Source organism: Plectropomus leopardus, chromosome 9 (assembly GCF_008729295.1).
Source record: "Plectropomus leopardus isolate mb chromosome 9, YSFRI_Pleo_2.0, whole genome shotgun sequence".
NCBI lineage: Eukaryota > Metazoa > Chordata > Actinopteri > Perciformes > Serranidae > Plectropomus > Plectropomus leopardus.
This window is the reverse complement of record NC_056471.1, coordinates 19,457,855-19,474,227: the sequence shown is the minus strand read 5'-3', so window position 1 is coordinate 19,474,227 and position 16,373 is coordinate 19,457,855. Positions and strand designations below refer to the sequence as shown.

General features: G+C 39.0%; 1 protein-coding gene across 2 annotated transcripts in view; it reads right to left on the bottom strand.

Annotated features, from left to right (window-relative positions):
* Positions 1-16,373, bottom strand: part of mid2 (midline 2) — a 175,970-nt gene that overhangs the window by 130,672 nt on the left and 28,925 nt on the right. Inside the window, exon 2 of one of the 2 annotated variants that reach the window (XM_042493808.1) lies at positions 6,053-6,111. The exons of the other annotated variant lie outside the window; for it this stretch is intronic. The gene's annotated coding sequence lies outside the window, so the exon portion shown is untranslated. The remainder of the gene's footprint in view (positions 1-6,052; positions 6,112-16,373) is intronic. 2 annotated transcript variants of the gene reach the window in all.

Here is a 16,373-nt window from a genome sequence, read left to right as displayed (position 1 = left end):
AGCAGACACCATGAAATAGCCTATAAAGGTGTTGTCAAAACACGCACTCCGGCCTGCTCTAAAACTTGTGCGCAGCGCTGTTTGAGTGCTGTTACGGTAACTGCAGCCACATCCAATGACAGCTTGACTTCAGAGGTTGGGAAGAAAATGTCTTAGGTCTCCTGGCCTGCCCCTACTTACTTACTTTTACTAACTTCATTTTTCCCCTTTCGTCTATTCCCCCTTTACTCAAGGAAATGCTGATGTCCTCCTGATTCCTGACCCCCCCATCTACTCATTAACATATACAGTACTTCAACCCTTTTGCTACTTTCCTGCTGATTCCCTGATTCAGTGCTTCATTACTGTCTTCTCTTGGATGCCTCTTGCTTATCCTCCAACTCATCCTAATTCCCTCGCTCCTCTCTCCCCTTTCATTCCCCTCTTCTCCTCCTCATCACTCAGAGGAACAGCAGAGCTCTTCATCAAGCAGACGTCAGGCATCTGTCACAGTCCAGGCCAGTCTTGGCATGATTGATTTTTGGCCCACCTGCGTCTATCGTAATGACCAACTGTCAGTTGTTTTACTGCCTGCACTGCCTCCCCTCAGTATCTCCTGTCACCACAGCATCCAGAGGCTAAATCTCCCAGCTCAGGCCTACAGTGCATTATCCTGCTTGTCTTCAGATAAGATTTATGTAGGTATACTATAGAGCCCGCTTGTCCTCCCTCAAATCACTGAGGAGAACGCTATCATGGATGGTTATTTTAAAGAAACAAATCGATTACATTCTGACGGAGAACGCGATATCTCTTTTACGCTTTAAGTTTTCAATTATTCCCCGGAAATGACTTTTCTGACAGAAGCTAAAATATGTCTGTTTGGACTTGAAAGCAGGACGCTGTGTTTTGATTTGGTCTAGTAACTGCTTGTATGAGCGTTTGGAAGCTGAAGCAGAAGACTATTTTGAGTTAACTCTGGAGATCTGCCACATAGTGGAGGACAAGTAAGACATATTTGCTGTGTGGGAAGCCAATATCATTTAAAGTGGGGACTCGGCGCATCCTATTGATCAGTTTGAATAAGAAGAATGTAGAATTTATCCAGGAACAAGATGCTTTAACAAGTGAATGTCATCTCCATGTGTTACCTTCCTTGAAATAACTTGTTTTTCTCAAGATCAAACTTGTGTTTTAACGAGACGAAGATGTTCAGCTCTTTGATCCATATGTTTCAATGTGAGCGAGAGCAGCTTGCTTACATTGTGGCAAACTGATAAAAACAAATCCAGACTAAACATATGAGGACATGAGGCCTGACTTGATTGGGCGCTGAAGCTGAACAAGCCATTTAAATTTCACCTTGAGGGATGAGGTTCAGTGGATTTTGTGGAAGGCACAAGATGTTACTTCTTTTACTGAACCCAGACCTCAGTGTGACTCCGAGACATCAGATGATGAAAACATGTCAGGAACACTTTCAAAAGCTCCTTTATGTCCCGTGGCGACCTCCAGACTGAGTAGGGATGTATAAGAGGAGCTTCAAACTGGAAGCGGAGTGAAAGCACATCACTTCCTCTTGCTGCACACACCTGGATGCTGAACGTTTTTGATCATCTATAGAGGCCAGATGCAACTTCTGGATCTTGAGTTAGGCAAACTTTCAAGATCTCATTCACTCTTCTCTATTTACTGTTTGTCTCTTGTAATCTTTCCTCCACCTTTTGCCTTTCCTTTCCTTTTCTTCCTCCTCTCCTTCCCTTACCCTCTTTCTCTCCATCTGCCTGGCAGGGACAACTGAGTGCCCATGGAGAGCAGGGATGCAGCAGAAGGCATCTTTGAAAAGAGAGCTCTGGCTGGAAACCTTTAATCTAGCTCTATACCTGGCCAAGGCCGGCTGCAGGGTACCACGGCTGTCAGAAGGCATTCACCAAAGGGGGGAGGAGGGATGAGACAAGCGGAGAAAAGAGGGAAATGAAATGCAATGAGCGGGAAAAAGAAAAGGGAAAAAAAACTTGCCTCTCTAGTATTAATAATCTATTTATGCTTTTGCCAGGCTCAAAAAAAGGAGGGAGTAAATGAAGATGACTGAGAAACAGACATCAGAGGAACAAGATGGAGAGCAGCAAAGAGGGAAGCAGAAGTGGAGCAGAAAGATGAGAGACAGAGAGACCCTTGTGGCTCATAGAGGAGAGCCAATTTACAAAGCTCATGCTAATACTGCTACTTGGGTCTCCCTCCTGCTGTCACCTAAAATATGTCCAAGTCATTCAAAGTGCTTAAGTTAGCTTAACCCTTTGAAACCTGGGCAAAAGACATGGCCCAAAAATTAGCAGGAAATAAGCAAAAAAGTCAAATGAGCACAAAAAAAAGAAAGGAGGAAAATAGAAAAACATATATATATATATATATATATATATATATATATATATTATATTATATATATATATATATATATATATATACATATATATATGAAAAAGTTTAAAAAACAAACAATATAAATATATATAAATAAAATGAATTAAAAACTACTGAAAATGTATTCATATTCTATATTTTCTAATATATTTTTCTGTAACATAATTTTGAATTAAAAAATATAAATATAGTTCTGTGGACATGTTCTGTTTCCAATTTTGGGGGGATAATTTTCTAATTACCTCCCCCTCTTTTCTGAAACTAAGTTTTAGGTTATTTTCTTGTCACTAATTTCTTGCAATTTATGGGACATATTTTACTAAGTTGCTCACTGCTTTTTTGCCCCATGCTTTCAAAAGGAAAACTAATTTGCTCAGATTTCAAAGACTCTTTCAGCTCGTGAAATGAGTCTGAATGCAGCACAAGAAAACTGAAGTCTGTCCATGTTTCAAAGGGTTAAAAGTGGCCTTCCTGCTGTATTGACCAACGAGGAACAACATAGCAAAAAGGCATTCCACATCTACACAGGATTTTTAAAGGACATGTTTATATGACATGCTCCAACTGAGCAATTTTTAAAATTTGAAAGGGCTGTAAACACTATTTCCAAAGCATTGGAGTGGACTGAAATGATTGCTGTTCATTCACTCAGTGCTGCATGCAACATCACAACTTTGGCAGCGTTACTGTGTGCATTATCTCAGCATGCCACTGCTTGGCCTATTGCATCTGCTGCAGAGTGTACCTCCTTGACAGGCAAAAGCTAAGTACTTGGAGAGTGTGTGATGTGCCTCAACGGGAGGCAGGAAGTTAATGTGTGTGTGTATTTTTGATTTCCTATGTGTGTAGAAATCCTTCAGAAACCTCTCGAAAAACAGGCCGCACGCTTCTTTTGGTAAGGCACATAATAACTCAAAAGCCTCCCATTGACAGCTGCTGTCTATAGGCGTGAAGGACTGTGAGTTTGACAAATGGATTCTCTCAGAGCTGTATACCTGTGTAGGTTCTGCATGGGAAAATCAGGGAGGAATGCTGCAAGACAGGTCTGTCCTCAGTCCTAAATGCCACGTCTGGGGACACAGACAAGGATCATTATCGAGTTGGACTATGTTGTTAAGGCTGACAAAATGTTATTTACCTCAGATGTGGCCGGTCCTTTCAATTGCCTGTATCACACAATAGAATGGAAATTCATCTTTGAGTCAGCAGGTATATAAAGAGTAATCCGTTCTTGAGAGGGCATCATTAAAATCAAACAATGAGTGCCAATAAGCAAAAGTCTGGCTTCAATGACTTTTAAATGAGCCTCAATCTCTTTTATATTCTTTTTTTTTTCTTTGTCTGTCCCTCCTCCCTTTTGTATCAAAGACAACCTTGATCAAGTTCATATTAAATGTAAATGCTTCACATCAAAAATAAACTGTGTAACCATGGAAACCAAGCCCTAGTTCATAGGAAAAATATATTTTATTTTATATTCCTCCTTTAAGCCTAAATCACAAGTCAGAACAAAAATTGGGACAAGAGGAAAACTTGTTAGAACATTGTCGTGAAACGTTTTGGAGCGGCGTGAACTGGCTCATCTCAGCTCGACCGAGGCTGGCTGATGGTGTTATCTGCAGCTCTTTCATGTCCCAAGCGGCTGGTTTTAGAATGTAAGGCACGACTCGTTTTAATAGCCAATGAGCTTGTAGTGAAGTCAGCTGGCTAAGTCAGTTACAAACTGAAAGCCAACGGCATGTTTGCTTACTGTGGTATTCTCTAACAACTCCTCTCTGAGCTCCAGTTCATCTCATTTACATCACCGCTGCTGTTGACACGTACAGTATGTCAGACTATGTCCTCATGGTGTGTCGGTGCTGGGTGGTTGGTTGGTTGCTGCTGCTGCTTGCTCTATGTGCAAATGTCACACACATACTCATTGACTTATTAGTCAGTGTGGGATATTAAAATTACTCTGGTGCATTTGTTGAAAAGATTGCACATATGAAGCTAAGGATGTTTTCATTATGTTTTTACCATTTCATCTCCACTAAAAATGCAACTGTAGCCAGTATCTTACTATCACTAACATCATTAACACTTCAAGCTACAATTTATATTCAGTATAAAAAATAAAAAATAAGCCTGAAACGCCGGAACTTAAAACAAAAGTAGAAAGAGACATTGCTATGGAGACGATACACCGTGTCATCTAGTGGCACTGCTTTTTAAATTGCGTGTCCTCTCTATGTTACTTGCACCTGATCAGATATGGCGCTCATAATTTGCGTTGTATACTCTTTGTACCGTGACAATAAAAGGCATTCTTTTCTATAAAACTGGGGGTAAACAGGTTATCAGAATTTTGGAGATGAGCGCATTGCAAGTAGTTGTAGGTTTTAACTTATACTGTCACAAATCTTTGGTCTAACCTGGGCTTTACAGGCCCAAGGATGGCAACCACTAAATAGGAAGCATATCTATGAAAGTCAGTGTTGCATGATTTATCTTACTTTATGTCTAAAGCCGGACCGCCAACAATGTGATGAGACAGAACCCCTGCGCAACCTGAAAAGCTATAGAGCTGCATCTACGAGCTGTATCATCTCCTAATAAAGTGATTCTCTATCATAAAAATTTTTTTAATAACTAATTTTTGCCAAAATGCATTCAATATATGATATATATATAATAATATATATACAAAAGTCTTGACAATAAAATGTCACAAAGGAAAAGTCAACAATCCAGTCCATTCCAAGCTATTCTTTACCATCACAGGAGTGTAAATAACATCAACAATTTTTTAACGTTAGAAAACCGCACAACCACTCAACATGTATATAACAATGTCAACAAGCTTTTTCCACCCAAACACAAAGAGTTTCAGGAACATGGTACTCATGCAAGGTTATAAGCTCTTGTCAGGAGGATATGCACCAGGAAAAGCCAGTCAAGCCGTCTTAAAAAAGACAAGAGAATGGAAAAGGAGAGCTGACAAGGCTGCGGACTCCAGCTATACAGTCCAACAAGTGCATTATGTTTCCACTCAGCAGGGGTGCTGAGAAGGCTGCCAGGCTCCATGCAAGGCAAAGGTGGCAGCTTAACAAAGCAAACCACTTTAGACATGAATGAACGTATCCGCTGCTAATCCAGTCATTTAAGTCAGTGTGTCTCTCAACCGGTTTTGGTGCATTACAGTCACTTAAAACGTTGTGGATTTGAGTCATGACCTTGGTTATATCATTCCTCCCCCTTTCATCCCCTCCTGTCCCAAACCTCAACTCACTACTATTTTGTCATCATTTCACACATGCCTCATATCTGATACACTACATTTATATCTATAATATGATGTAAAAAATAGATAGGTAGCCAGCTAGAAATGAGCATTCAACGTGTTGGAAACAACAACTGTGCCCTTAGATATTCAAACTGAAGTTGAGGCAGTGCTTCATCAAAAAAACAAAAAAAAAGAAAAAAGCAAGCATGGACATAAATTAATAAATAGGTATTGGTCCACAGGCTCCTACCACTTGGCTGAAATGGTAGAAAGGTGCTGACAGAGTTGTGAGTTGAGGTTGGAGAGAGAGAATCATGGGGAAGGATCCTGCAGAGTGGAGTTAAAAATAGAGCATGAAGTGGAGGAGGGGAGGGGGGGGGGGCGTACCTGTGGGCTTGGAGGCAGCCTAGTTAGCAATGAGCTGCACCGCTGTGGACGACGCTGGGCTGGAGAGGGAGACAGAGAGATGGCGAAAGAGAAAGAGGGATAAAGACAAATGAGAGAAGAAGGATGAGGACAAAGTGAGGTGAAAACGAGACAACAGATAATGAGCAGATCGAGAGAGAAGGGGAAGGGTTGGAGGGAGGATAATGAGAAAACAAGTCAGATTAGCATGAAACCCCATGTTTGAGTCTAAAGCAGACAATTATTTCACAGTAGGCCACGGATGGCAACAATGACTAGCAATAGTCAGCTACAGATGCACATGCTGAATTTACAACTGTCACCCAAACACACACATTTACATGCACACTGGGTATTTTCCTGTAGGTGCGAGAGGTGGGGATTCCATAAATAATTCTCCCAGCCAAGCCTTTACACAGACAATACAGCCATATGTAGTAAATTATGTGCCATGTTGCCTACTGTTTAAAAACTAGTCATTCATAAATAAGATGCCCTCCTACTCTCTAGAATAATTGCTCTAATTCAAGATTTAAAGAAAAGTGATCCTAAAAAAAAATGCATTGTCCCAGAGCCAGTCACATTCTTCTGCTCTTTTCACTTGATGGCACAACCATGGTATACTAAGGCTTTCTTGTGTTCACTTAATGGGATACTTTGTTTAAATTGAATGCTCTGTGTTTGCCCTTTTTTCACCTAAAATGTCTTCAGAAACATATTTTAGTGCACTGTTTGTAATATGAGAATTTGTGCACAGGAAGTGGGTGCCATACTGTTTCTGGTATTGTGAAAGGGAAGGCTGGAAAAACTTAGACCAAACATTAAAACTAAGCAGCGCTGATAAAAAAATGAACCAATATTCTGTTGTTGCATTGCATATTTCTTGTCTCAAATCCATCCATCCATCCATTTTTCTTCCGCTTATCCGGAGTCTGGTTGCGGGGGCAGCAGCCTAAGCAAGGAGGCCCAGACTTCCCTCTCCCCGGCCACTTCATCCAGCTCTTCCCGGGGGATCCCGAGGCATTCCCAGGCCGGCTGAGAGACAAAGTCTCTCCAGTGTGTCCTGGGTCTTCCCCGGGCCTCCAACCGGTGGGACATGCCATCTTGTCTCAAATGTTTTCAGAAACATTTGACATATTTTAGCTTACTGTTAAACTACATTTTAAGATAGTTTTTTGTTACCAGCCAACCACCATATTGTTTCCTTGCCAAGCTCACATTAGGTCACTCACAAGTGGGAGCATTTATTGGTCCAGTGCAACGCAGTGCTTTCTGGTCATTGTAGGTGTTCTACCTCTTGAGCAAAAGAAAATGTCACAGCCCCTTTTCCCATTTTCTGTGGTCCTATGGCATCAGTTTCAAAAGTGTGTATCAGTTGCATCTTTCTACTGCATAGACAGCCCAGATTTATGAAACAGCAGTGAAATACTTGTTTAATAATCTACTATTTTAATAATCCAGGCTCTGGCCACACTGACTCATAAGTAAATCTTAAAAATGCATCTTCACACATGGTTACTATATTTGACGCTTCTAGATTCATTATGAGGGACAGCTACCAGTTAAAAAGGACAGAAATGATCAGCTGATCTTACGACAACAAAATCCTTCACAACCCCCCAACCCCCAACAACCAAAAAATGAAAATCAAATGCACATTCAAAATGACAATAAACAAAATAGAATGCATATACAGCCCTGAAAAAAATTGATTACAGCTTCTGGTATGCCCACATGTCTCATGTTTTGTAGGAATAACACAAATTGAAGTGAACCCTACAGAGGCTACAGTTACATATTGACACCAGAAGGCAGCCAAACAAAGGCAACAAGAGGATTTCAACAGAAGTCCCACCACGGGACAACTGATGCATTGTTTACTCGAGAGGCAGCCAGGTGTGATGTTACTTTTTTGTCAGCGTGCAATAATCTGAGAAAACAGAACACATGGCCCATCATTTGGGTCCTAATAAGCTATTGTTCCTAACCAGTTCAGGAGGGATTCCAGTGAGTCATCCACGTCTGACGGAGAGGAGGACTTGGCAAGAGAGACCGTGCCGAGCAGCTGTGTTGAAAGTGCCTGCAGATTCTAAAGCTTCATACCTGGGTAGTGTGTTTTTTTTTTTTTTGCAAAATTCAGTAAACACAAAGAAAAATGTTGCTTTTAAGCCTTTTGATGCTCCTACATCAAAATTTAAGTTAGTTATATGATTATACATGAATACAGGTACACCTGTTGGGTTTATTAAAATTGTCTGCTTTGATAAAATATGATTTATTGTTATTCATGACTCACCATGATTTGAATTTCATGCTGAGTTTTGAATTGATTTCATGGTCTCTGTCGCCCTAAAGTAATGAGAATGTGAGTTACAAGCTCTTCTAACAATACATTCGTGTGATCACTTAATTCACAGTTTTCAATTAGGGTTTATTTGCTGCACTTTGAATAATGAATTATGCTTATAAATCACTCTGAAAGCATTCATTAATTTTCAAAACAGCTCATCATTTAGCATATTAACTAATTCACATGAGGTGTGCTAACGAAACCATAGCTGCTTTCTGCCAATCTCTCCGCCCTCTGTCGTCCACCATCACTGTCTCTTAATCATCGATGCGCATCAATGTGCCACAATTCACCATAATGATTGCCTAATGAGACACAATCAGAGAACAGGCCTGTCAGTGGATGACAAAGTGGTAACAAAGTTTTCATCTCCTCTGAATGCCAAGTGACTAAAAAGTCTCTTTTCACATACAAAAGAGACACATAGAAAGAGAGGCAAAACCTTTTAAGTCTGACAAATAAATTCTAATATGCGAATGAAAAATGGTGAAAATATTCAAACCGTAAACAGTCTGAGGCTTTTCTTTGTAGTATTTTTTAAAGTTCTCTCCAGATAGACATTATTCTGATAAATAGTAGTTGTCTGCACTGCACACATTTTCACTCTGATGTTTCTGTCAGTTAACATCTAATATCTAAATGTAAATGAGTGATTAGTGTCAACAGCAGCACATATTAACCATCTGCTTCTGCTACGTAATGACAACTGAGAATGGTCTATTTGAGCTGTCATATCACTTACCGGTTACAAACAGCAAATGCAATCAACCAGTAATTCACAGCAAATCTTACAGCTTTGCACAGATGACATGGATTAAAGGAATGCAATGTTTCTTTATCTTGACAACAGTTTCAGACAAACAGTACTTGAAGACAGCATATAGCATAATTTATGCTATACGCCATCACTGACACACCAGAGTCTTCACTGAATTACATGGCTAAGGAGCTTTATGTTTCAACACAGTCTTTCTCTAGGAGCTGTAGACGAAGTGTAAGTAGGTTAAAAACAAGTAAATTGAAAAAATGTTTTATGTTTCAATAGGGCTGGGCAAAAACAAATATACTGATATCGTGATATAAGCCTCGATAATATCTAAGATTTTGGATATTGTCATATCTTAACTCTCTGAAACTCGGATCAATATCAGTTTTCTTGTGCACCGTTCAGATGCCTTTCACAAGCTATTAAAGCCTTTGAGGCAATGATCAACTTTGCAAGAAATGTCACACAAATTGCAAGAAATTAGTAAAAAGTGACAATAAAACTACCAAAAAAAAAAAGTTTTAAAAAAACGAGGGATGGATTTATAAAAAATAATACATTACAAAAAATGTCCAGAAAATGATAGTTATAAATGTAATAATTTTATATTTAAAATGTTACATAAATATCTAATTTAATATATAAATTAAATACATACATTTTTTTCAGCACTTCTTAATGTCATTTTCTTGTTTTTATGTTTGTTTCTTTTATTCCTTTTCTCTCTCTTTTTTGTTTGCTTATTTTCTTGTAAATTTCATAAAGATTTTTTTTCTTTACAAATTATTTGGGAAGTTGTGAAGTTGCTTGTTGCCTTCTTACCTTATTTTTCAAAGAAATCAAACCAAGAGATCAAGAGATTTGGTCAGAAATATTTAAATATTTGATCTTCTCCATATCCCCCAGCCCTAGTTTTCACCAACATGTACCAATTTGACAAGATTGCCATCACTGCAACTTTGGAACTGGACATAGGTTAAATGTGTTGACGTTGTGACAGGATAATATTTATGAGAAACCTTCTCTGCAGTACAATCTATATGGTAATTTATATCATTACAAAGGAACTCCTGGAATGCATTACTGATTGATAACTTCCATCCATCCATTTTCTACCGTTTAACTGGGACTGAGTCGCCTAACAGCAAGATGAGCAAGGTATTTCAGATGTCCCCTTCCCCAGCATCCTCCAGTTAAGTTGTTGGTGTTCTGATGCTATCCTGGGTTTAAGTTGGACGTGCCAGGAAAACTTCCAAAGGGTGCCGAGGCAGCATCCTGCATCCTGATCAGAGGCCTGAACCATCTCAACTTTGCTTGATATCACACATAATTGTCTGTGTCTATTTTTAGTCAGACATAGCGTCCATTCTAACCAATGTCCATGGGGGAGGGTGATTCTATTTTCCCTAACCAATTGAGACCAACGTATGTGCCAGAATCTAACGTTATTTAAAGTTAACACTGATGCTTGCCAACATACCTGTTTTGCCATGGTTTTGGGGGAAGAGCATAGTGATTAAAAACAAATCACAATGCAGGGGGATATTACGGAGATATTGGCATGTGAATTTAGAACAGCTTGAAAGCTGTGTCTGTGGTTGCCATTGTTGTTATCACTCCTCATTGGTTCTGGCGCATCACTTGGATATACATGACAACAGCTTCACAACAGGGTTAGTCCCCCTGCAGCACTCAATAACTGTTTTCTATTTAAACAAAGAAACTGCTGTTTCCTGTCCCAATGCCAGACACATCACTCAATTTGAACTTGGTGGAGTGGCTGGATTCAAAGGTCTGAACCCAGGCAAAGCTCATCTGGCACTTGGCTGCAAAATGCCCCAGTGTGGGGTGGAGGCAGTGTCTGAAATTAACTTTTTGCCTCACTGGCCTGGCTGGCTAAATGAAAAAATCCATTGGCCAAGCTTACTTTGTCACTGGCCAAAATGATAAATTGCCTTTTTTGTGTCAAATTTAAATTTATTTCAGTACATTTAATAGAGATAATTATGTCTTATGTTAAATACCAACCTAAAGAAGAGACCAGAACAAAATCTAAAGCAAAATTATTTAAATAAACTGAACAACTCATCGCCATGGCCTCAGCATATGAATAAGTTCACTCGGATAAGCAGTGATGTAGTGTATGACTTTGATTCCAAGATTTACTCGCCAAACAAAAAATCTGCCTGCATTTGACGCTTCTTGGGTGCTAATTTCAGACACCGGCTGGAGGTCTGATGTCAAGCCAACAACAACACATCATCTACAAAGAGCAGGGATGCAACTTCAAGGTCTCCAAACTCGGCACTATGCATCTTAAGATCTTGTCCATGAAAATCACAAAGAAAATCTGAGACGAGAGACAACCCTGGCTGAGCCCAGCACCCACTGACTACTTGCTGTGAATACAGACACAGCTCTCATTCACGCTATATAAAGACCGAAAGCTTGTAGCAATACCCCGAAGCCCCATACTCCTGCAGCAACAGACAAACGACATCCGCAAAACACAACACAGACTGGATGGAGTCATGACATCCGAGTAACACTGTAAAAAGTGGACGTATCCTTTAATCTTCACAATGTTTTTACAAAAGGAAACTCTGAGTGGAACATTTAGATCCTTTGAATAGAAACAGGTGTGGCAATGAAAACCAGGGATCAGCACATTTATACATTAACAGGGCTGCTGATGCCAAACAGGTCCCTCTGACTTAATAGGAAAATACTGCCTTTAACATGGAAACAGGTTTGTCATAAACCTGTACACAAAACAACAACGTTTAGTCAGCCATTCACCTCTTCCTTCTTCCACTTGCTTTTCTCTCCCTCTTTGACTTTAATTTTAACTACAAGTTAACATTAGTTTTGCTGCAAAAATTATGTTTCCAGTCCACAATTCTCTTCCTGTGGGAGTCAGAAAAGGACGATAATCAGGAGGACACCCAGAGAAAAATATCTAGCCTGTGAATATAAATAACTTGGATATTCTGTCCCTCCCCCGCAGGTCCTAAATATGCTCTGGTAAGAGACAGACAGTGATTTTACTTTGATGAGAGTACCTTGTTAGAAACCAGACATCACAGTTTAGCTTGTTGATATATTTGCTTCTGTCACTTTTCCCTGCTGAGAAAAACCTAACAGACTGAAGTGGATGAATGGAATAATTGGCAGCATAGCATGAGACAAAAAGTGAATGGACTCATGCGTTTAAAAGCTCAGATGGTATAATTGAGCCAATGAAAATAACGTGCCTTTCCTTTATCTTGTTCTGTGTCATTTACCCACAGGTTGTACTTGAGATTCTCCAATTTCACTTGCAGTTCTGGCAGAGGCGCTGCTTCAAAAGCTAAACTCTAAATTAGTGTCAGAGAATGGATGTTTTCTTGTTTGTTTTTTCACTCTAGCCGGTGATTTTGTGAGAAAATAAAGCTAACCTTTTGCGAGCAACATGTGTTGAGCAGTAACAAGCCTTTGATGTGGATAAAAAAGACCTTTCTGACCAGTCTGGTTTGGCAAACAGATAAGAGGGCACCATAAAATTTCAAGAGCGTGTTTTTGAATGAGATCTCTCTGACCCTGAAACTGTGTGCAAGTCAACATTTTTATCAAGTCAAGTCAGGTAAATATATATAGAATACGCTGTGAAAGTATTTTAAATGTCTAAGTACTCCATTAGCAGAGATTAGTAAACACTTTATAGCCCAGGTTTTATGATATACTGCATATTTATTTTTATCTTAAAAGGTTTATCATGCAGGATTTACCTAAATAAACAATGTATGTACTCATATAAAAGTAATCCCTCTTAATCGTCATGACCCAGTAAAAGATTGTGGTGGTGTTTTCGCCTGTATTTTTTTTTCTAATTTTGTAATTTTTAGGATGTTTCTGGGCAAAGAGCGCATATGAGGTCATACTTATACATACTTTATACAAAATAAATAAACAAATTACAAGTAGGTGGCAGACTGTAAGCAGCAAGTTTCCAAGAAGTAGCTACAAAAAACGCTAACATAACGTAGAAATAAAAGTAGAAAATAAACCGAGGCAAAAGGCCAAGCAGACAAAGACAGAGTTGGCACTTTCACTTGCAATGCTGTTTACGAACAGGAGCTGACACTAACTAACTAACTAACTTTAACTTCTTACAGAAAAATCTGCTGAGAATCTTCAGGGCATATTTATGCTTAATGTTAGATACTGATACGGAGAGGAATGGAGCCGTCTGTCTGTAATCTGCATTCATTTGGTCTATTCATGTGCATGTTTTCTGAAAGTTTAAGGATATGGACAAAATTGAGCAGTATCACAAGAGATGATGGGGGCCGCGTGGCTTTGTTCAAGCAAATTACGACCGCAGGAGATGACGATATTGAAAGATGGCGGAGTGGATTGAGTCAGTATAATGAAAAGAATGCTCTGTCTACATGTCGCGATGTATTTAATGGCCTTATATATCACTGCAGTCTACAACACTGCCTTTGTGAAAGGGTATATTATTACGACCTCCTGCAACGTCGCCTTGTTGGTCAAAGTGAAGCTTTGACACTATGACAACATAGATACAGACATATGCAGATACAACTTTGTACCTTGTATACAGGATGCATAAATATATGAGGGCAGTGATGTTTACAATGCCAAATCAGATGTATTTATTTTCATACGTAAAGGGAGTATAAATGATCCTTTATTCTTTTTCCAGTCCTTTAAACCACAGTCTTGTACTGGTGGCCACTGGGACCCACCCAGTACAACCGTAGTTCTCTACTGTTGGCTATTCAGCAGCAGCACAAATTGCCCAAATGCACCTTGACATTAGCTCTCCTTCACTTTTTCTCAACCACATTCTTCTAGCTGGTCTAGGTGCTGGATGTGACTACTCTCTGGTCACAACCCCATTTAATACTTGACAAATAACATTAAATATTCCACCAACAGCCTATCTATCTTGATCAAATTAAAACGGCTCCCTGTTCAAGGCCATCACAAATCAACTATTAATATGCCAAAAGGGAGGATCACGCAGAGATAAATGTCACTGGTGCAATGTACACAGGCTAATGAGTTTTGAACACTGCTGACACAGTTTGGCTCAAATAAAATACAAAGGACAAGAGTGATGACTGGTTCACTATATTCAATTATCCAGCCTGAACAGAAGCTGTCGTTGTGCTCAGTCAAGTCAACCTCCGGTGGGGCATCTTGCATTTTTCAGAGAGAGTAAATTAACTGTCAAGGCTTTGATGGAACAGAGCAGACCAAAACTTACAAAACAGTATCAATAATCCTCAGGATTTTTTTTTGTTCACCACCAACTTAACATGTGGTTGATATCAGATAACAAGAAACCAATTTGCTGCATATGTTTGACACAATGTCAAAAGCTAGACATAGTCTTGGTGGTAACTGTTTGGGAAACACAACTTTTTAAGCCTTAGGGGGAGCGTTTTATGAGAAAGGGCGTTGGCTGCCTTTTCCAGAATTAGCTCAACACGCACATGCGCGCGCGCGCACACACACACACACACACACACACACTTATTATCAGCTACACCACAACACAGAGGAGCCACTTTGTATCACCAGGGAAACTCACACATCCCTGCCGCGTTTCCTGGTATGACCTCACCCGCAGCAGAATACAAACATTGTACGTCAAACATCAGCATTTTTTCCAGCGTGAGAAAGCAGTAACAGGTCTTGTTCTTTTTTAAAAACACTAAACTGGTTTTGTGTTGAATCAGGCCTGTCACACAAAAGCAGCGTGCACTGTTTACAATAGAAATGACTAATACTAGAATGAACTCTTAATTTATGTTCCTTAATTCGTAGGGGACCAGTTTTGCTCATTTACTGCGTTCCCGTCCTGTTTTATAAGACTACATGTTATTATGGTAATGGTAGTTTATTTTGGTCCTGGTTAACAATTTTCCAAGATGATTGTACAAAATAACATTAAGGTATTAAGTTAAGGAATTAAGGAATAACAGATGAAAAACAAACAACAACAAAAATATATATCCATACATAGACCGAAAAGGTGTAAGTTGAAGCTAAAGCTTGTTATACACACCCTTTTCACTTAGAATATTTGCATGGGTGATTCATTCACTACTGAGTTTTATTACAAACAAAAAACCCCAGTATAAAACAACAACAGAAAGACAAAAAAAAGAAACAATAAGGAGATTCAATTCATGCAGAATAATTATCATATTTTACCATCATGTTTTTATGCTTTATTTTTTTTCAATTTGCAAAGTGGACAACACAGTTTTCAGTCATTTATGACGACCATTCCACAAGGTAACCCATCTGACAGAAACACATCTGCTCCTTTGTTTGTCCTTACCCTGTTGTTTTTTTTATTTATTTTAATACACCTGTTCCCCTAAGTTCATACTTGCTCTCTCTGATTTCAAACAGACTCAGAATGCAAGGGAGGAAGCAAATTAGTTTTAACTTTGTAAAGTTGTGCAGTTTTAAAATCAACTATATCTGTAGATTTTAGAGAAGACAAGTAAATTAATAGAGCTTGATTGGTTCATAATAATCTGACTGATTTGCAATTCTAATAGCTCTTTTCTGTGGCAAAAAAAAAACGTATATGTGTTGGTTTTGTATTTATTTCCCCATACCTCCACACAGTAAGTAATGTATTAAAGTACAAGAGCACAATACAGAATATAGACTGACTTCTGAGTCAAGATGCCTTTGGTTTTATATAATACTGCAATGATTTTAGACATTTTTGTTTTTACATCATGTATGTGTGATTTCCAACATAATTTATGATCAGTTAATTACGCCCAGCAATTTATTTTCATACACTCGTATCTACAAATAACAGGTGGAATTGTCCTTTATTTTCCTGCTCGCATTAGAAGATAATTATGACATTAGGTGAGTCCCAATTCAATCACAGAGAGGAAATTAAATGCTTAAATGCAAATGCAAGACATTCCCTTCTGTCATGTCTTGACACTTACAATGCTCTCTCATACATACTAACATGAGCAACAGTGACTGGATTCATAAGCCTACATTAACTTGAGCAACGGTGACTCAATTTATGGGCCTATATTAAAGTGATGCAATGTTGTGAAACCATATTGTTAGGTACTCGTTAGCATTGATGAATTACCCTAACAGACTGAATTACGAGCCTCCAGAGCCCAATT